Below are 21,670 nucleotides of genomic sequence, written 5' to 3'. Positions count from 1 at the left end.
GACAGGCGAAATACCCACAGACTTCAAGAAGAATATAATAATTCCAATCCCAAAGAAAGCAGGTGTTGACAGATGTGAAAATTACCGAACTATCAGTTTAATAAGTCACAGCTACAAAATACTAACGCGGATTCTTTACAGACAAATGGAAAAACTGGTAGAAGCGGACCTCGGGGAAGATCAGTTTGGATTCCGTAGAAATGTTGGAACACGTGAGGCAATATTAATCTTACGACTTATCTTAGAAGAAAGAATAAGAAAAGGCAAACCTACGTTTCTAGCATTTGTAGACTTAGAGAAAGCTTTCGACAATGTTAACTGGAATACTCTCTTTCAAATTCTGAAGGTGGCAGGGTAAAATACAGGGAGCGGAAGGCTATTTACAATTTGTACAGAAACCAGATGGCAGTTGTAAGAGTCGAGGGGCATGAAATGGAAGCAGTGGTTGGGAAAGGAGTGAGACAGGGTTGTAGCCTCTCCCCGATGTTTTTCAATCTGTATATTGAGCAAGCAGTAAAGGAAACAAAAGAAAAATTTGGAGTAGGCATTAAAATTCATGGAGAAGAAGTAAAAACTTTGAGGTTCGCCGATGATATTGTAATTCTGTCAGAGACAGCAAAAGACTTGGAAGAGCAGTTGAACGGAATGGACAGTGTCTTGAAAGGAGGATATAAGACGAACATCAACAAAAGCAAAACGAGGATAATGGAATGTAGTCAAATTAAATCAGGTGATGCTGAGGGAATTAGATTAGGAAATGAGACACTTAAAGTAGTAAAGGAGTTTTGCTATTTATGGAGTAAAATAACTGATGATGGTCGAAGTAGAGAGGATATAAAATGCAGACTGGCAATGGCAAGGAAATCGTTTCTGAAGAAGAGAAATTTGTTAACATCGAATATAGATTTAAGTGTCAGGAAGTCGTTTCTGAAAGTAGTTGTATGGAGTGTAGCCATGTATGGAAGTGAAACATGGTCGATAACTAGCGTGGACAAGAAGAGAATAGAAGCTTTCGAAATGTGGTGCTACAGAAGAATGCTGAAGATATGGTGGGTAGATCACGTAACTAATGAGGAGGTATTGAATAGGATTGGGGAGAAGAGAAGTTTGTGGCACAACTTGACTAGAAGAAGGGATCGGTTGGTAGGACATGTTTTGAGGCATCAAGGGATCACAAATTTAGCATTGGAGGGCAGCGTGGAGGGTAAAAATCGTAGAGGGAGACCAAGAGATCAATACACTAAGCAGATTCAGAAGGATGTAGGTTGCAGTAGGTACTGGGAGATGAAGAAGCTTGCACAGGATAGAGTAGCATGGAGAGCTGCATCAAACCAGTCTCAGGACTGAAGACAACAACAACAACAACAACATAGCTTTCCGTATCGTACAACTTTAGTGGGTTCCACAACCATAATAATTTCCCAAGAGTATTTTTCCGAGTTAACTCAAAGTTCGAATTAATTTGTCGGAATCATCTTGACTTCACCCGACAATAAACGTCTCTGATCACTTCGTCAGGCGTAATGCATTTTAAACGTGCTTGAAGAGTCTTTAAGTAATCTCCTTAACTAATTTCGCAGTCGCGTACCACTTCTTCATCGACTAGCCCGATCGCGATAACTGAAGGTAGAGAGCTCAATAAAGTGTTACATGTTCTTTTATATGTATTAAAAAACAAACCCGTCCCTATATCTTTCTGTCCCGCTTGGTCTTTGCTACTTTGCTTTGTACGAGGTGTGGCTAGAAAAAAAACCGGACTAGTACTGGTGAAACAATAAAACGAATGCAATAAGGCTGAAAGTAGCGTGGCCTGTCACGTGACTCTCTCTCCGCCTACTGCTCGAGTTTCATCTGCCTCCTGCACTCAGTCTGCCAATGGCATCTGTTTTAAGTAGTTGACGTTTTGTCTGTGCGTCGGAAAATGTTGAGTGTACAGAAAGAACAGCGTGTTAACATCAAATTTTGTTTCAAACTAGGAAAATCTGCAAGTGAAACGTTTGTAATGTTACAACAAGTGTACGGCGATGATTGTTTATCGCGAACACAAGTGTTTGAGTGGTTTAAACGATTTAAAGATGGCCGCGAAGACACCAGTGATGACACTCGCACTGGCAGACCATTGTCAGCAAAAACTGCTGCAAACATTGAAAAAATCGGTAAACTTGTTCGACACTTTCCTTGTCAGCTCCTGTTAACTCAGACACTGCTCTGGTTGTTAAACGGCGATCTTGTCGAACAAGTTTACCGATTTTTTCAATGTTTGCATCAGTTTTTGCTGACAATGGTCTGCTAGTGCGAGTGTCATCACTGGTGTCTTCGCGGCCATATTTAAATCGTTTAAACCACTCAAACACTTGTGTTCGCGATAAACAATCATCGCCGTACACTTGTTGTAACATTACAAACGTTTCACTTGCAGATTTTCCTAGTTTGAAACAAAATTTGATGTTAACACGCTGTTCTTTCTGTACACTCAACATTTTCCGACGCACAGACAAAACGTCAACTACTTAAAACAGACGCCACGGGCAGACTGAGTGCAGGAGGCAGATGAAACTCGAGCAGTAGGCGGAGCGAGAGTCACGTGACAGGCCACGCTACTTTCAGCCTTATTGCATTCGTTTTATTGTTTCACCAGTACTAGTCAGGTTTTTTTCTAGCCACACCTCGTATTACTTTTCATTATATTGCTTATTAGTAATACTGTGCTTATATTAAAGTTTCGTATTACTCTGCCCTTTTTAATTCTTCCCCGATTTTAATTAATATGATGCTAATTAACACGCCTGCCCGCAGTGTACCGTTATACAAGGGACCGTTCAACAGGAAAAATGACTTTGGCAACTCGCTAAACTATACCGTCCAAAGTGTGTTTTGCATTTCTTCATATATGATACAAAACTTGTTATCAGTGTCGTGTTGTGCTGGACCGTCCCGATGCGTGTTGCCTTGCTAGCATCCGGTAGGAAACTAGTAGTGAGTTACGGCAACAGCTTGGCGCCTGCTTATTCAGTGCGCCTTCCGTCTGGTGCATCGGCCTCCAGCAATAACGACTAAGTTAATGACTCTGTGCAGTTATTAAAACCTACCTGTGTAAGTAATGTTGACGGTATGAGCGGAGGAGCATAGAAGCGTTCAAACAACAAACATTAACTAGCAGCGTGGTACTGCTTCGCGCCATGCTCAGTATGCGATTCCCAGTTACCTGTACGGAACTCCGGCATGACAGTAACTGCTAGCAGGCGCTTTCCCACGCTTTGAAATCATGTGCCGCACAAATCAATGCATGGTGCACTTTCCCTACCTTGCTGCTGCTGACTGATAGCACGTAGACGTAAAATAAAAATCCTATGCAGGCGAAATATGTGCCTGAAACGCCTCGAGACGAAGACAGTCTACTTCTGCCTGTTAGAGACGGTCACCTGACGTGGATATAAAACCCAGTCCTTGGGAATACCGAGCTACCATCAAATCAAATGATCACCAAACCAGTATTTTGTTGGGTCATGTTTTTGTTATAACAAAGGATGCTTCACACTTGATGATCGTTGCGACTATCTTAAGGTGTATTACAGCATGTTTGACACATTCATTTCTTTGTTCGAGCATCACCCCGTTCACCAGCGGCCTCAGAAACCCAATGCGTACTTTCGACTTAATCATGCAGTGAATGAAAGAAAATCATATAACGGCCATCTGCACAAACTGCCAAAAATTTTGGGTGTTCACATTTCTACAGACAACGTTGGTTTACGACTAAACTGTTCTGATTGTTCTGATGATGTATCTGTTCATAGTCAAGTGGTAAACATCACGCAGTGTAAAGGCAAACCCGAGGTTTCGAGATCACTTTTTTCACTAATCGTAAAACACAATATGTCTAATATTGCTGCGTGGGTACATCACTGTGATTACTACTCATGTAGCATATGGCATAATGAATGTTGAAGTATGTAATCTACCATCTGGGGCAAAGTTTACCTTAAGCATTCTGGACGTTGAAAAGATAACTCATCGCTTTTATTGACAGAGTATCAGCAGCAGTTATATTGTAAATGCACTAGTGTCTGAAACTTTTTGTTGCAATGGTTTTTATAAATTGAAGGAATAATGAAGTCGGAACATTGCTGTCCACAGTCTGATCGTAGCTACATCTGTCACGTTATCCGAAGCTACAATTGAACTTGCCCTCAAGTCATTCACTTGTTTCATTTCCTTCACAGCATTTTGTATCACTACGGTCACCGCACACTTTGTTTTCTTGATTTGAACTTTCATGTTATTCACAGTTTATGAAATTATTTTGCAGCTGTTTGAGCTATGTAGTACTTTAATTTGTGTTTTTCTGTATTAGAGCCAGTACCAATGAAAGCGGTGTTAGTGAAAAACGATTTTAAAAATAACAACAAATTTTTTATGTCCACAATTTTTACTGTACAGAGTCTGGTGATGCTAAAGAAAGCGATCTGCTTTCAGTGAATCAGCCTTTTGATTTACAGTACGCTTAAGGCTGAAAAACAAAAACACTCACGACCGCTAATGTCTAATAATTCCAACTGATGTTTATTTATGACGTTCAGAGTGCAGTCGGTGTTTCTTGATGTTACAATTATGTTCACTGGCCTACACTTTATTTCTTTCAGTTCTCAGTCAAGGTGGCAGCGGTTGGAATAGTCACGTCTTTGTAGTACAAGTTTCAAAAAAAAAAAGGCTCTGAGCACTATGGGACTTAACATCTATGGTCATAAGTCCCCTAGAACTTAGAACTACTTAAACCTAACTAACCTAAGGACGGCACACAACACCCAGCCATCACAAGGCAGAGAAAATCCCTGACCACGCCGGGAATCGAACCCGGGAACCCGGGCGCGGGAAGCGAGAACGCTACCGCACGACCACGAGATGCGGGCAGTACAAGTTTCCCAATCGGTTGTGGAAGTGTATGCCTCCTACCGACAGTGTACTGGAAACACTTAGCATCATTGTAGAATGCTTTCGGCAACTATGTAAGCGTCAACACACTTTCTTAAGTTCCAAAGAATTGTCCAGCTAAATTTACGTGCCACTTTCGTCATTTTAATGGAATAATCTCAATAACTCTCACTTAAGATGTAATAATGGTTCACCAGGTCTTTGACTTTGAATCCCGAGAGGCCATTCCACACACAGTCTTCCACTGGTATATATATTATCTGTGTTATCGATCTCTATGGCAATGAAAGTGGAGAGGAGACAGCACTGACTCATTAGCTTAATGGTATAGTGTGTGCTTGGTGAAGAATGACTGCCTTAAATGTTTTTTTCCAATCTTGCTGGAGATAGAGATAGTTTATGAGCTTCCTACCTTTTCTCTTACCGAGCTACAAAGTGCAACATGGAAAAGCAGGAGAACATCATAAATTCTCCATCTGTGCTCTTCTTGCTGCGATTAATACCCCTTGATTTGAATGTGGAAAAACAACAAGTTGTGACATTGCGCCCTTGTTAAAATTCGCTTTATTCTACTTACGATGACATAATATTTAGTCTGTTGTGAATAATCACTCTGATGGGTTTAAGTGTGGCACTTAATGATTTGTTAATTGGGTTTCTTGGTGTGTCTACCTTGACACATGTTGTGTGGTAATCTTGTAATGATACTGGAATATGCACAGTACTGTTCAGAATGTTACAACGGCAAAGGTTCGTAATATCTTACTGATTCGTACGATTTGGACATTACAGTGTCACAGATACTTATTGTTTCATTAAGAGGAATTTTATATATTATTATTGTTTCATTAAGAAGACATATGTAATTATAAAACTCAGTAAAATTACAGTTTCTTAAAAATCACGATATTTTTAATATGATATCTCTTCCTCATGTATTAGGCATTTGCCTGTTACGCCCTCTTGGTTGAATCTGTTCATTTTCCTCGGTCTTCCTAAACATCGTCTGCCCACTGGGTAATAACTGTCACCAGTTTTGGTAATCTGTCGTCTTCCATTCTTGTGACATAATTCTTCCAGTTGTTTATGTATTCATTAATCTGCTCATATAAGTGTTTCACTCTCAGATCTTTTCTGTCAGATCACTCTCCTGTCAGACAGAATATACGCAGCTTCTGTTCTTAGCAATCGGATCTCTAGTGCTCTTTTTCTGATGGGAGCGAGTGTTCCTGCTGTGTTGTCCAGCAAGAGCTTCAAGGTCTAAGGAGCAGTAGTTATTATGAGCAGTAGTGGGTCAACAATAAGCTTTATTATATAGACAGCGACTGCTCCTGTACAGTAAATGCTGAGCTGAAGGATTTTTGGAAGGCATTGCGAACTCAAGAAATATTGTTTGCTGCACACAAAATTTATATCTGAAAATTACTAGGGACATGACACAAAATTATTACTCCTCTTTATATATTCTTTCAAAATAGGACCAAGTCACATACAAATACATGTTTAGTTACCTAAATTAAAATTGCAATGTACCTTCATTTTACTTATTTTTGTGAATTAATGGTGAGTGCTGAGTCATGGTTCAAATGGCTCTGAGCACTATGGGATGCAACTGCTGAGGTCATTAGTCCCCTAGAACTTAGAACTAGTTAAACCTAACTAACCTAAGGACATCACAAACACCCATGCCCGAGGCAGGATTCGAACCTGCGACCGTAGCGGTCTTGCGGTTCCAGACTGCAGCGCCTTTAACCGCACGGCCACTTCGGCCGGCTACGGTGCTGAGTCATGAAAAAGACGTAATTGATTCAATTGAGTGACCAGTTGTGATCCAGTCTCTGAGAAGAAGAGCTCTGGCCATCTCTAGCCGACAGTCTGTGGGCGCGCAGCTGGCGCGCGACAGCGTCGCAGGTGTGTTCTGTCGTGCTTTGGTCAGAGGAATTTGGTTGACGACACTTCGACATGAGTGAATTATCGTGCTCCACGATCCACTGTGAGCACGATTCTAGCCTTTTAACATGGACAGTTATCGTGCTGGAAAGTGCCATCGCCTTCGGAAATAAACGAAGCATGAAACGTCGTCAGACTAAGCGCACCTTAGAGTCAAAATGGAGAAAACCTTAGAAAGAGGTTGATGCTGAGATAAAGAAAGAGAAGCTAAGAATCGCGTGGTTACTGTATGCTGGTCCAACATCCGGAAAGATCGGCAGGCACCTATAGAAGCATGGTTCAAAAATGGTTCAAATGGCTCTGAGAACTATGGGACGCAATATCTGAGGTCATCAGTCCCCTAGACTTAGATCTACTTAAACCTAACTGATCTAAGGACATCACACACATCCATGCCATAGGCAGAATTTGAACCTACGTCCGTAGCAGCAGCGCGGTTCCGGACGGGAGCGCCTAGAGCCGCTCGCCCACAGCGGCCTGACAGAAGCATGGCATCCAGCGTATTTCGCTCTCATCAATAAAGAGGAGTCCTCCTTTTCAAGTTACAGACGATTTAGGCATGCGAATCACGGGAGTGTACCGCACTTCATGCGAACGTGAGATGTCTTTTGTGAGACAGACTGTTACTATACACGAGGAGAGATGCAAGGAACACTCCCGTCACCATTCAACTTTCGCCGGGCACTGTCTCGAATATCGTCATAATATCAAATACGACAAGAACTGTAACATGGACAGAAGCGCAGACGGTGTAATTGTGGGGTCTATCAACTTAAAGATATCCGTTAACCTAAAAAACAGGGACGAAAGTTTCAATTTAAACTAGCTTTTTGAGAAATTGGTTGCAAAGTAGAATTATCGTTCTGTTGTTGTTTGACTGAGGTGTACCGTAACATCCGAAGTTGCCGAGTATCTGGATGTGCTAATCAGTGAGAATGGAGCCGATGTGATCTATTCCGTTTATAGAGGTTGTATTATACACCTTCTGTAAAACTTCGTCCAGAGAGATAGTTATTTTGATTTTACGTAGTCACTACTCCTACACCGGTAAAATAGAACTGACAAAAAACTGAATAATGTAGGTATCCTAGTCACCATGCAGTACTTACTAACTCCAATCGCCTGATTCCTTTTCGTCTGTTTGACGATGCCAGGAATCTGTCTACATGCACTTGGATACTTGTTTTCGAAAACATGTCTCTTCGACTCAGTAATGTCGCAGCCGTGAGGGTTGTAGGGAACTGACTCCTGTAAAGTGAGTAGTGACTTGCAATATTAATTGTGATTTGAACTTCACATGTCTTTACAAGGGGAATAAATAGTAAAATATTTAGTGTATGTGGTATCTCCGACAATCACCGTAGTCACGGGTGTAAACAAGAATAAGACACCCTGGGGAGCAGCTTTACACGTCATACAGTTTTACGTAGTAAGTAGTGATGGTAACAGAAATCTATATTCAGTTTATTGTTACTGATAGTCTTAGTCATAGGGCTGTAGAAAGCCCACCTTCATCCTCAAACCTAGAATTAATTACACTGATCAACCGTAACAGTACCATCGATGTAAATCCGTCGAGGCAATAACAGCGTCACCTGGCGAGGAATGGCTGGTAGTCAGACACACGCAAGGTGGATGTTCTATCAGTGAGCGAGCTGCCGCGCGGGATAGTCGTGCGGTCTAGCCCGATTTGGCACGGTTCGCGCGGCTCCCCCCGGCGGAGCTTCGAGTCTTGCTTCGGGCATGGGTGTGTGTGCAGTCTTTAGCGTAAGTTGGTTTAAGTTAGATTAAGTAGTGTGTAAGCCTAGGGAACTATGAGCTCAGCATTTTGTCCCATAGGTACTTACCACAAATTTCCAAATTCAGCTTGTTGTTTGTGAGTAGAATGAGGAAGGCGTGCGATTTATCTCAGTTTGGTCGAGGGCAGATTGCGATGGTCGGAATGCTCGTCCCAAGAATTTTGGGTTGGTTTGGGTTGTTTGGTGAAGGAGACCAAACAGCGAGGTCATCGGCCTCATCGGATTAGGGAAGGAAGTCGGCCGTGCCCTTTCCAAGGAACCATCCCGGCATTTGCCTGGAACGATTTAGGGAAATCACGGAAAATCTAAATCAGGATTGAACCGTCGTCCTCCCGAATGTGGGTCCAGAGTGCTAACCACTGCGCCACCTCGCTCGGTGAGAATTTTGGAAACTGCACGACTTGTCGGGTGTTCGGGTAGTTCTGTGGTGAGTGTCTTCAATAAGTGGCGAAATCAAAGTGAGACCTCGTCCAGACACCGACAGGTTGGGCGGCCACAGCTCATTACAGATGGCGGACGTCGTAGGCAGGCGCTGGAACTAACATCAGACTTTGATTCTGGGCAGAGTACAAGTGCCTCTAAACACACATTGCACCGAACACTCCCTACGATGGACCTCCGCAGCGAACGACCCACGCATGTGCCAATGTGAACACCATGACATAAACAACTACGGTAGAAATTGGCACGAGACCATCGGCACTGGACGTTGGCGCAGTGTCAGAACTCGTGTCCCCCTCCCCAGAATTTACGGGAATTAGGTGACTTGTGTGTGCCAATGTGGTGCCAACGCCCTCCAACGACATACCAAGGTCTCACTGCTTCCACCCCACGACGCATCACCAATGTTATCCGTACCAAAGGTGTACATACCGACTGTTAAGTAGCTGCTCGTAATGTTCTGGCTGATCACTGTATGTGCCGGTAGCGTCTTGGATCTGATCCAATAACTTCTGTTCTACCTGTGTAACTATTAGAAGAATTTTATGTATTCATTTTTAAAAATTACAAATTTAATTAAGGTGTGCTGTCACTCATCAGACGTATCTCGCTAATTCCGCGTGTTACAGGCAATTAATGAATGTTTCGAAGACATACGAGGTGTGGCTAGAAAAAAACAGGACTAGTACTGGTGAAACAATAAAACGAATGCAATAAGGCTGAAAGTCGCGTGGCCTGTCACGTGACTCTCGCTCCGCCTACTGCTCGAGTTTCATCTGCCTCCTGCACTCAGTCTGCCCGTGGCGTCTGTTTTAAGTAGTTGACGTTTTGTCTGTGCGTCGGAAGATGTTGAGTGTACAGAAAGAACAGCGTGTTAACATCAAATTTTGTTTCAAACTAGGAAAATCTGCAAGTGAAACGTTTGTAATGTTACAACAAGTGTACGGCGATGATTGTTTATCGCGAACACAAGTGTTTGAGTGGTTTAAACGATCTAAAGATGGCCGCGAAGACACCAGTGATGACACTCGCACTGGCAGACCATTGTCAGCAAAAACTGATGCAAACATTGAAAAAATCGGTAAACTTGTTCGACACTTTCCTTGTCAACTCCTGTTAACTCAGACACTGCTCTGGTTGTTAAACGGCGATCTTGTCGAACAAGTTTACCGATTTTGTCAATGTTTGCATCAGTTTTTGCTGACAATGGTCTGCCAGTGCGAGTGTCATCACTGGTGTCTTCGCGGCCATCTTTAAATCGTTTAAACCACTCAAACACTTGTGTTCGCGATAAACAATCATCGCCGTACACTTGTTGTAACATTACAAACGTTTCACTTGCAGATTTTCCTAGTTTGAAACAAAATTTGATGTTAACACGCTGTTCTTTCTGTACACTCAACATTTTCCGACGCAACTACTAGTTTGAAACAAAATTTGATGTTAACACGCTGTTCTTTCTGTACACTCAACATTTTCCGACGCACAGACAAAACGTCAACTACTTAAAACAGACGCCACGGGCAGACTGGGTGCAGGAGGCAGATGAAACTCGAGCAGTAGGCGGAGCGAGAGTCACGTGACAGGCCACGCGACTTTCAGCCTTATTGCATTCGTTTTATTGTTTCACCAGTACTAGTCCGGTTTTTTTCTAGCCACACCTCGTAACTACAATTGATCTCTTTCATACTACAAGTCAGTCCAAGTCAAAGCTTCATTTGTGGAAGAACTGTGATCATCAGGTTTTTGCACATCCTGAAAACTAACTGTCCCGTTTGTGAGACTTTGTTACTCGGTCCTAGCTATACTTCTCAAAGGAAGTTATCTACATCTACGTGATTACTCTGCTATTCACAATTAAGTGCCTGGCAGAGGCACCTTCAAGCTTTCTCTCGGCCGTTCCACTCCCGAATGGCGCGGGGGAGAAACGAGCACTTAAATTTTTCTGTGCGAGCCCTGATTTCTCTTATGATCAATTGTCCATATGTAGGTGGGTGCCAAAGGAATGTTTTCGAAATCGGAGGAGGAAACTGGTGATTGAAATTTCATGAAAAGATCCCGTCGCAAATGAAAACGCCTTTGTTTTAATGACTGCCACTCCAATTCACGTATCATATCTGTGGCACTATCTCCCCTGTTTCGCGATATTACAAAACGAGCCACCCTCCTCTGAACTTTTTCAATATCATCCGTCCCACCTGATACGGATCCGACACCGCACAACAGTACTCCAGAACAGGGCGGACAAGTGTAGTGTAAGCAGTCTATTTATTTTTTTTTTTTTTTAGTTGGGAGCCCCTCCACGCTCGCACAAGCATGGTGACCAACTCAAAAGGTCTACTGTCACCATTACATTGTTGGTATTTAAAATCGAGGAGATCTCAGGAACGAGGAACTGCGATGTTATCCGTACGTCTGCTTAAGGTTACCCATTAATACGGGCGCATCTGGGTATTAGAAGTGGTCAAAAAAGCTTAACAGGATCAAGCTTGAAAGAAGAGCGGTTTTAAGGGCAGAGGGGAAAAAGTGCCAAGGCAAGTGACAAGGGGGAAAAAAAACCTCTGCGACAGTGTCAGAGCCCGCATCTCGTGGCCGTGCGGTAGCGTTCTCGCTTCCCACGCCCGGGTTCCCGGGTTCGATTCCCGGCGGGGTCAGGGATTTTCTCTGCCTCGTGATGGCTGGGTGTTGTGTGATGTCCTTAGGTTAGTTAGGTTTCAGTAGTTCTAAGTTCTAGGGGACTGATGTCCATAGATGTTAAGTCCCATAGTGCTCAGAGCCATTTGAACCATTTTTGAACAGTGTCAGAGTGGGTAGTAAGGGCAGTAGCGGTTTCTTGCTATCTGCAACAGATCGTGCAAGGTAATGTTACGTTATGGTTGGGTATCATGCATCAGTACCATATAAGCCATGCCAGATTGTCATAGAATGATCAGTCCTGTCGAGGAGGTGAGCGCTGCTGCTGCTGGGCACCGACAATGTCTCCACGCTGCCCTCCAGTGCTAAATTGGTGATCACTTGATGCCTCAGAACATGTCCTACCAACTGATCCCTTGTTCTGGTCAAGTTGTGCCACAAACTTCTCTTCTCCCCGCTTCTATTCAATACTTCCTCATTAGTTATGTGATCTACCCATCTAATCTTCAGCATTCTTCTGTAGCACCACATTTCGAAAGCTTCTATTCTCTTCTGGTCCAAACTATTTATCGTCCATGTTTCACTTCCATACATGCCTACACTCCATACAAATACTTTCAGAAATGACTTCCTGACACTTAAATCTATACTCGATGTTAACAAATTTCTCTTTTTCAGAAACGCTTTCCTTCCCATTGCCAGTCTACATTTTATATCCTCTCTACTTCGACCATCATCAGTTACTTTGCTCCCCAAATAGCAAAACTCCTTTACTACTTTAAGTGTCTCATTTCCTAATCTAATTCCCTCAGCATCACCCGACTTAATTCGACTACATTCCTTTATCCTCGTTTTGCTTTTGTTGATGTTCATCTTATATTCTCCTTTCAAGACACTATCCATTCCGTTCAACTGCTCTTCGAAGTCCTTTGCTGTCTCTGACAGAATTACAATGTCACCGTCGAACCTCAAAGTTTTTATGTCTTCTCCATGGATTTTAATACCTACTCACAATTTTTCTTTTGTTTTCTTCACTGTTTGCTCAATATACAGATAGAATAACATCGGCGAGAGACTACAACCCTGTCCCACACCCTTCCTAACCACTGCTTCCCTTTCGTGTCCCTCGACTCTTATAACTGCCATCTGGTTTCTGTACAAATTGTAAATAGCCTTTCGCTCCCTGTATTTTACCCCTGCCACCTTCAGAATTTGAAAGAGAATATTCCAGTCAACATTGTCAAAAGCTTCTCTACGTCTGCAATTGCTAGAAACGTAGGTTTGCCTTTTCTTAATCTAGTTTATAAAATAAGTCGTAGGGTCAGTTTTGCCTCACGTGTTCCCATATTTCTACGGAATCCAAACTGATCTTCCCCGAAGTCGGCTTCTACTAGTTTTTCCATTCGTCTGTAAAGAATTCGCGTTAGTATTTTGCAGCTGTGACTCATTAAACTGATAGTTCGGTAATTTTCACATGTGTCAACATCTGCTTCCTTTGGGATTGGAATTATTATATTCTTCTTTAAGTCTGAGGGTATTTCGCCTGTTTCATACATCTTGCTCGCCAGATAGTAGAGTTTTGTCAGGACTGGATCTCCCAAGGCCGTCAGTAGATCAAAGGGAATGTTGTCTACTCCCGGAGCCTTGTTTCGACTCAGGTCTTTCAGTGCTCAGTCAAACTCTTCACGTAGTATCGTATCTCCCATTTCATCTTCATCTACATCCTCTTCCATTCCCATAATATTGTCCTCAAGTACATCGCCCTTGTATAGATTCTCTATATACTCCTTCCACCTTTCTGCTTTCCCTTCCTCGCTTAGAACTGGGTTTCCATCTGAGCTCTTGATATTCATACAAGTCGTTCTCTTATCTCCAAAGGTCTCTTTAATTTTCCTGTAGGCAGTATCTATCTTACCCATAGTGAGATAAGCCTCTACATCCTTACATTTGTCCTCTAGCTATCCCTGCTTAGCCATTTTGCACTTCCTGTCGATCTCATTTTTGAGACGTTTGTATTCCTTTTTGCCTGCTTCATTTACTGCATTTTTATATTTTCTCCTTTCATTTGTATTTCTTTCCCCCATTCCTGTCAAGTGTTCCCTTACGCTCTCCCTGAAACTCTGTACAACCTCTGGGTTAGTCAGTTTATCCAGGTCCCATCTCTTTAAGTTCCCACCGTTCTGCAGAGTCCACATCCGCCCCTGGAAATGTCTTACAATTTAAAACCTGGTTCCTAAATCTCTGTCTTTCCATTATATAATCTATCTGATACCTTCTAGTATCACCAGGATTCTTCCATGTATACAACCTTCTATTATGATTCTTGAAACAAGTGTTAGCTATGATTAAGTTGTGCTCTGTGCAAAATTCTATCAGGCGGCTTCCTCTTTCATTTCTCTCCCCCAGTCCATATTCACCCACTATGTTTCCTTCTCTCCCTTTTCTTACTCTGGAATTCCAGTCACCCATGACTATTAAATTTTCGTCTCCCTTCACTATCTGAATAATTTCTTTTATCTCATCATACGTTTCATCAATTTCTTCATCATCGGCAGAGCTAGTTGGCATATAAACTTGTACTACTGTAGTAGGCATTGGCTTTGTGTCTATCTTGGCCACAATAATGAGTTCACTATGCTGTTGGTAGTAGCTTACCCGCACTTCTATTTTTTTATTCATTATTAAACCTACTCCTGCATTACACCTATTTGATTTTGTGTTTATAACTCTGTAGTCACCTGACCAGAAGTCTTGTTCCTCCTGCCACCGAACTTCACTAATTCCCACTATATCTAACTTAACCTATCCATTTCCCTTTTTAAATTTCCCAACCTACCTGCCCGATTAAGGGATCTGACATTCCACGGTCCGATCCGTAGAACGCCAGTTTTCTTTCTCCTGATAACGACATCCTCTTGAGTAGTCCCCGCCCGGAGATCCGAATGGGGGACTATTTTACCTCCGGAATATTTTACCCAAGAGGACGCCATCATCATTTAATCATACAGTAAAGTTGCATGCCCTCAGGAAAAATTATGGCCGTAGTTTCGCCTTGCTTTCAGCCGTTCGCAGTACCAGCGCAGCCAGGCCGTTTTGGTTATTGTTACATGGTCAGATCAGTCAATCATCCAGACTGTTGCCCTTGAAACTACTGAAAAGGCTGCTGCCCCTCTTCAGGAACCACATGTTTGTCTGGCCTCTCAACAGATACCCCTCCGTTGTGGTTGCACCTACGGTACGGCTATCTGTATCGCTGAGGCACGCAAGCCTCCCCACCAACGCCAAGGTCCATGGTTCATGGGGGGAAAACCATTTTCTTGCCGTCCTTTGTCCAATGCTATTATTGACGTACACAGCGAAAATGCCTCTAGCTGTGACTCCTCTACCGAACGTATACTCCTCCTCAGTGTCCCTGTGATTAATTTAGACCAATATTTTTTCACGAAAGCTACATCTTTATACACAAAAGGCTGTATCGGTTCCATCAAGGAGCAAATTTTTTTTGTTTTTTTTTGTTTTTTAGGCAAAGAAACACAAATATAGCCAATAACAAACAACAACTTGCACTTTGCAATCAGTTTATTTGGTGACGGCAATTCCCACACAGCCCTCCTCTCCCCCTGCAGTAGAGCGGATCTCAAAGGACGTTGGGATACTTGAATGTTACGCGTCTGCCAGCTTCAGAACGTCTCGGAAGCATCTGCGGCTCCTCCTCCAAGGCTACTGCATTCTTTGAGGGTAGTGGGCTCTCTGGCCGCGTCGTCATTTCTTCCTGCCTTTCCAACAGCACAAGACCGTCTCTGTCTGCCATTGCTGTCGTACCTTCCACATGGGCAATGGCAGGTGTTTAGGTTTCACTCAGTTCAGGAAATGAAGACTGTTTTCTGCTTTCCATGAAACTCTGTCTTGATCATTGTACGGCCGAGAGTAGGGGGTTTGCAGGGGTGGTCGTATTGTATCTGTCCATAACCACACATGGGAACAGTGCCTCAGATCTTTGTGGACAAACTGGGTGCCCTCTATGTTCCGAGAACCCGGTGTCGGACGTAGTTCAGAAATATGTTCTCGCACTTGCTGTAGTACATAGGGTATCTCCATCACAGTAGCTTCTCATGGTGCAGCAAAAAGCTCTGCTGGCAAACGCAAGGCTTTCCCATAAACCAACTCTAATATGAAAGGTCCTCAATCTGGTTTGCAAGCAGTCCCTAATCTCAACAACATCACAGGTAAGGATGAACTCCACCTCTCGGCATGGCTCATCAAGGCAGCCTTCAAGGTCCTGTGCCAACGCTCGACGATGACATGTATACAGGGCGGCAGGCTGTCGTGTAGCGGTGCTGGAATCCACACAACTTTGCCAGCTCTAATATTAACGGCCCTAGTCTGCGCTTACATGTATGGAGCAACCGAAATGAGAAATTCAGATCGCCAAAAACACTCGTGCCACTGTCTCCGCTGATATGTCAGCCAATGCCACTGTTTCCACTCGTTGCGTTAGCTGGTCCACAGCTGTATAAAAATAACGGTACCTTTGTGAGGGCGGCAGCGGCCCTACTATGTCTTGGTGAAAGTGTGTGAACCAGTCCATAGATGGTGGAAACTCTCCTACATGCCGTTCGACTATGCGTGTTTTTGCCCACCTACTGCAGTCTTTCGCAATACTTGGTCACACAAAATGGTCTGTCACCAGTTTTACAGTACTGTTGTCATTGAGGTGCGCCAGGCCGTGGGTGCTATCGAAGATCACCTTTCACAGCTCTTCAGCAACTGGAGATTTGTCTCGCGACACGTCGTGCCAAATGCCAACCTTCGTCCCCGTCGGTCTAACTGGCTGATGTTTCAGTCCAGTAGTGACGTCCTGTGGTACTGTTGCAGCTGGGGATCCGAGGCTTATGCAGTTGCCAAATGTTCATAATCGGTTGTCTGCCAGATCGGATTGATCCTTGTCCAGAAGTATAACACAACGTTCCCTTAATATGACGCAAATCTGTCGTGAACTGGACAATGAACTCTAGTCGTCGGGCTTGTCGTGGAGAGCATTCGTCATTAGATTTGCTTAACTCGAATGTAATAGGCTTGTGGTACATAAAATAGTGAATGCTCTGATCTCAATGTAGCGACCAAAATACCTCAGAGTTTCGTACACTGCCAAAGGTTCTCTGTTGTACGGACTCCATTTTTACCTGCACTGCTGTGAGTTTCAGTGGAAAAAAGCCACAGGCTGACAGTGGTTTTCTGCAAATTGATAGAGGGCTCCTCCTGTTGTTTATTGACTTGCTTTGACCACTATAGACAACAGAACATGCAGTACCAGGTGTACCAAGAGAACCGCTTTCTTCAGATCTGCCTTCACTTCGTGAAATACTTTTTGTATGTCTGGTATCCACCTCAGGGGCCGCTTGCCAGTCTTGTTTTCCCTGCCAGTGCAACTGTCAATGGTGCATGAGCATCGGCTGCCCAAAGCAGGCGTCGGCGGTAGATATTTACTGTTGTAACTGCGACCAGGATGGTCGCTGGGTAGCAATGACAGAAAGCGCGGCGGGACCCGCGGAGAGAATCGCGAACAACGCAACGGGAGAGGACGGACTCGACTAACGAAGGACACAACGAATACAACAAGATCTAACAACGGAGTCACAAGGAAACAAACTCGTCCACTCGTACACAGAACAAGGAAGTAAACTGTCTAACGTGAGGCGAGGTGTCAACCGACGCACGCGTGATTAGGCTGGCTGGCAGAGCGAGAGGCAGGCGCCTAAGTACGCTATCGGGGGCGCCGCTATTGGCCGCTGGAACCACGTGTTCCACTGTGGCGCCACCACATTAAACCCGGGCCTGGAGGCGCGCGCCGCCACAGCTTACGGCGCGATGGTGCAGAGACCTCTATGGGTCTACGACGTCCATGACGTCTGGCGGGGACTCAAATTCTGCGGCGCGTGGTACCAGATTTACTACCCGTAAAAATCTTCAGATTTCTTGGTAATCGGTTGGTCGAGGTATTTCTTCGAAAAGGATTATTTTATCCGTCATGGTGCGTGTTCCATCTGCTGTTATCGTGTGAGCCAAAAATGTCACCTACAGCTGCCGGAAGGTGCATTTCTCCTCGTTGGTAACTATTCCATATTGCTTACTTCTTTTGAAAACGGGCCTCCTGTGGTCTACGTGCAACTCTTTTGTCTCTGAGAACACCCGTATAGCATCTAGGTACGCGAAAGAACACTTTTAACCCTGTAGTACCGTTTCCACAAACCTCTGTCACGGCTGCGCCGCTATTTTAAGGCCGAAAGGCATTCGGACGCACTCGAACGACTCGAAAGGTGTTATTACTGCCGTCGTTTGTACATCCGCCTCTGTGAGTGGTATCTGATGGTATGCCTTCTAACACTGACACTAAAGCCTGTGGATCCTGCGAGGACGTTAGTAAAAAATCTGAGGCTGTGTACCGGGTCTTGAACTGCGTTGGCGTTTAACTTCCGATGGTCACCACAAGGTCTCCAAGTAAGATCCTTCCTTTTTACTAAGCGTAACGGCGACGCCCACAGGCTTTCGGAACTACGTAGCATACCTGCTTTTAACAAACTCTCGGACTCGGCCGTTGCCGCTGTAAAGCGCTCTGTGGCTAACCTTCTAGGTCGTTGTGATACAGGCCGACCAGGCGTGGTTCTAATGCGGTGTACTGCGTTATATGACACCTTTGGCTGAAGTGCCCTTGTGCAGCCATTTTCACCCCGTCACACCTCTTTGTGCATGTAGCCTTTGGTGCGACGTATGGCTGGACCAAGCGTACTTACGACGACTTGATCATCTCCTTTAAGCTGTACAACACTGATATTTATCCCGATTCTCATATGGCAACAGAAAGTCAGCGTCTAATATAGCCTCTGACACCTCTGCTAGCACGAAGTTGCAACGGCAGGCTATATGTTAAAACCACCTCTATTTCGTACGTGCCAAAAGTCGTTATCGGCGACGCATATGCCGCTGTGAGGTGCACCTGTGAAGTTGTGGTGGTAATCTGATAATCCTTGAATCACAGTGCATTGACGTCTGACCCCTAAACCGTCAGATAGTGACGATACGGCCTCACATCTTTAACATATGCCCTTTGTGAAGGGGTGGATGACATTGACAAATTACTATCCTGGGTCCTTCGTCGTGCTCATCTCCCTGCTGAAGGTACTTATTTCGGTTCACGCGAGGTCTGCGGCGCCTACTGGCGGCTGCAATCGCCGTTTGGGTATGCACACCATCTTCTACATCTCTTTGGCTTGTCGCCGAACCTCAGCTGGTACCAACACACCTTCTCCTGGTGGCTGTCAATGTTGGTTCCGATGTTATCTTTATTTTCACGAGATGAGCTCTTAAACTTCCTAGCAGATTAACATTCTGTGCCGATCCAAGATTCGAACTGGGGACATTTGCCTTTTCAGAATGATATTTTCACTCTGCAGCGGAGTATGCGCTGATATGAAACCTCCTGACGCATTAAAACTGTGTGCCCGACCGGGTTGTAAGTCGTGCTCAGGTAGTTCAGTCGACATAACACTTGCCCGCTAAAGGCAAAGGTCTCGAGTTGGAGTCTCGGTCCGGCACACAGTTTTAATCTGCCAGGAGGCTTCATATTAGCGCACGCTCTGCTGCAGAGTGAAAATTTCATTCCAGGTGAGTTCTTTCTGTACTGTAACAACACTTGTCGTTGTAGCGCGCTAAAAGTTCATTCAGCTTTCTGGTCAAATCCGCAAGCCGGCTCTTCCGTGTAGCCACGGCCTTCAGGGCACAACCTTCTGCAACCAGCTTCATACGTGTCGTATGCGTATTGCCATTGTCGCGTAAACCTTGTCTGATATCGTTATCAATGTCTGGACATCGTCTTTTGCGCAGGAAAGGACTGCCTCCTTGACAGCACTGAGCATCTGGGCCAGTCGAATCTACCGCAGTGTCATGTCTGGTAATCCTTCTTCTCCGTCGATGCCGCGTAGGTGTCGCCAGTAACTCGGAGGGAGTCCGTCACCCAGCTGTTAATTCTCCAACACCTGTTGTATGCGTTGTTCAAGTGGTTTAGACGTTCTGTCGATCAATAACTTATTTAAAAATGTGTTCTGCCATTCCGTCGCGGGACTAAAGCCGTCGGCACACGGACCGTGAATCCGAACGTTGAGCGTGTCGAGTTTCTGCCGTGGAATAGCACGTTCGGCAGTCTTTTTGAGCGTGCTTAGCAATATCTAGCATGTCAGATATTCTTAACGTGGGTTTGAACTTTGGCGAATGAGATGGCAGAACGCCACCTACGTCACATGCATGCCCTCTCCCTTCGGGGCAGAGATGTGAGGCGACACATTTGCTTTCCGTTGAAGCCCATGTGTATGCAGTTTCTGAGCACGAGAAAACTGAGGAGCTCTCAGAATCCAGTCGTTAATTGTACAATTCTTTCCAATAAAATGACGAGAAACGTCACATCCGTGGCAAAAGAATTAGTGTAACTTGCGTATTATGAGAGTATGCCATTTGAAGGCAACGCCATGTTGAGGTTCCTTAAAAACGGCGTTATGCTTGGTACAAGTTTCTATAATTAAATTTCAGTTAGTAATATAGTGACTATTAAAGCTTTCAGGACATGTACCAAGGTAGAGAAAGACTACTGACACTCGTAGTTCCTTCAGCTAATACGGTCACAGGTTAGTTACGAGTTTTGTTATGTGCTGGTGGTTCGCGTCCCACTATGTAGAATTTTTTCCAACTTTGACGTTTTTAATACGTTCTGATACTTTCTTATTAGTTTAATATAAGTAGATACTCTCAGGGCTATTCGGAAAGTAAGGAACAGTAGGTCGCGAAATGGAAACCACAGTGAAAATCAAATCTGTTTTATTTGCAACTGTTAGCTGCACCTCCCAGATACTTCTCTACATAGTCGCCACTCAGACTTAGATATCTGTCGTAGCGTTGTACCAACTTTCAAATTCGCTCGTTATAGAAGACAGCCGCCAGTGCTTTTCGACAATTTTCTGCCATGGAGAGCAGCTCATTGTCTGTGGCAAAATATTGTCTTCACATCCAGCTGTTCATTTGAGCCGAGATGAACCTCCGGGGTAGCCAATTACGGGCTGTATTGTGGGTGATCAAACATTTCCCATCGAAAACGCTGCAGGGGCATCTTCATTGCCCTTGCAGAGGGCGGCCGAGGATTGTCGTGCAGAACGAACTGCATGACAGTTATGTTATGTGAATTGCATAGCTTCAGGCGAAATCTTTCGACAGGCCCTCATACTTGGCGGGAGACGCTAATTTCCAGCCATCTTTACGTTCGCACTGTGAGCTCAGAACTCAAAAGTGCGGCATGATGCGATCGACGGGCGTACTAGACGCAAAGCCCAATGCATCTGTGCAAAGCTTCATCAGATTTTCACTGTATTTTAATTTCACGACCAATCGTTCCTTACTTTCTGAATAACCCTCATATAATATTCAATGTTATATAAAAACAGAGTGTGTTTGCCCGCTTGGCCTAAATTTCATGACACATTGCACTATTTTCAGTAAGATATTTTGCCCTTTTTTAAGTTTTGTAATTTACTTGTTGTGGAGGTGAGAATGACCTCAGCGTTTTACTAAAGAGTGAGAATGATAAAATAATGTTTGTGTCATGTGGAGAGCTATTGTAAATTTGTTTCGCAGTATTTGTAATAGAACTTTTATAAGCCGATGTCCATATTGACTGGGCACGGTACTTTCCACTTTACCTTATAGGACTGTCAAAGGTGTTGAAGTTTCTATTTATGTGTGCTACAGAAAAAACGATCTGACTAGTATAAGGAAATGTACGTTTTAATAGACCTAATATACAGTAGGAATTTTGCGCCTGTCCATTTCGTAAAGAGTGTGATTCGCGCGTCAGATACAGCCGACAACTACCA

The sequence above is a fragment of the Schistocerca nitens genome, chromosome 9 (assembly GCF_023898315.1).
Source record: "Schistocerca nitens isolate TAMUIC-IGC-003100 chromosome 9, iqSchNite1.1, whole genome shotgun sequence".
Classification (NCBI taxonomy): Eukaryota; Metazoa; Arthropoda; class Insecta; order Orthoptera; family Acrididae; genus Schistocerca; species Schistocerca nitens.
This window is presented reverse-complemented; position numbering follows the sequence as displayed.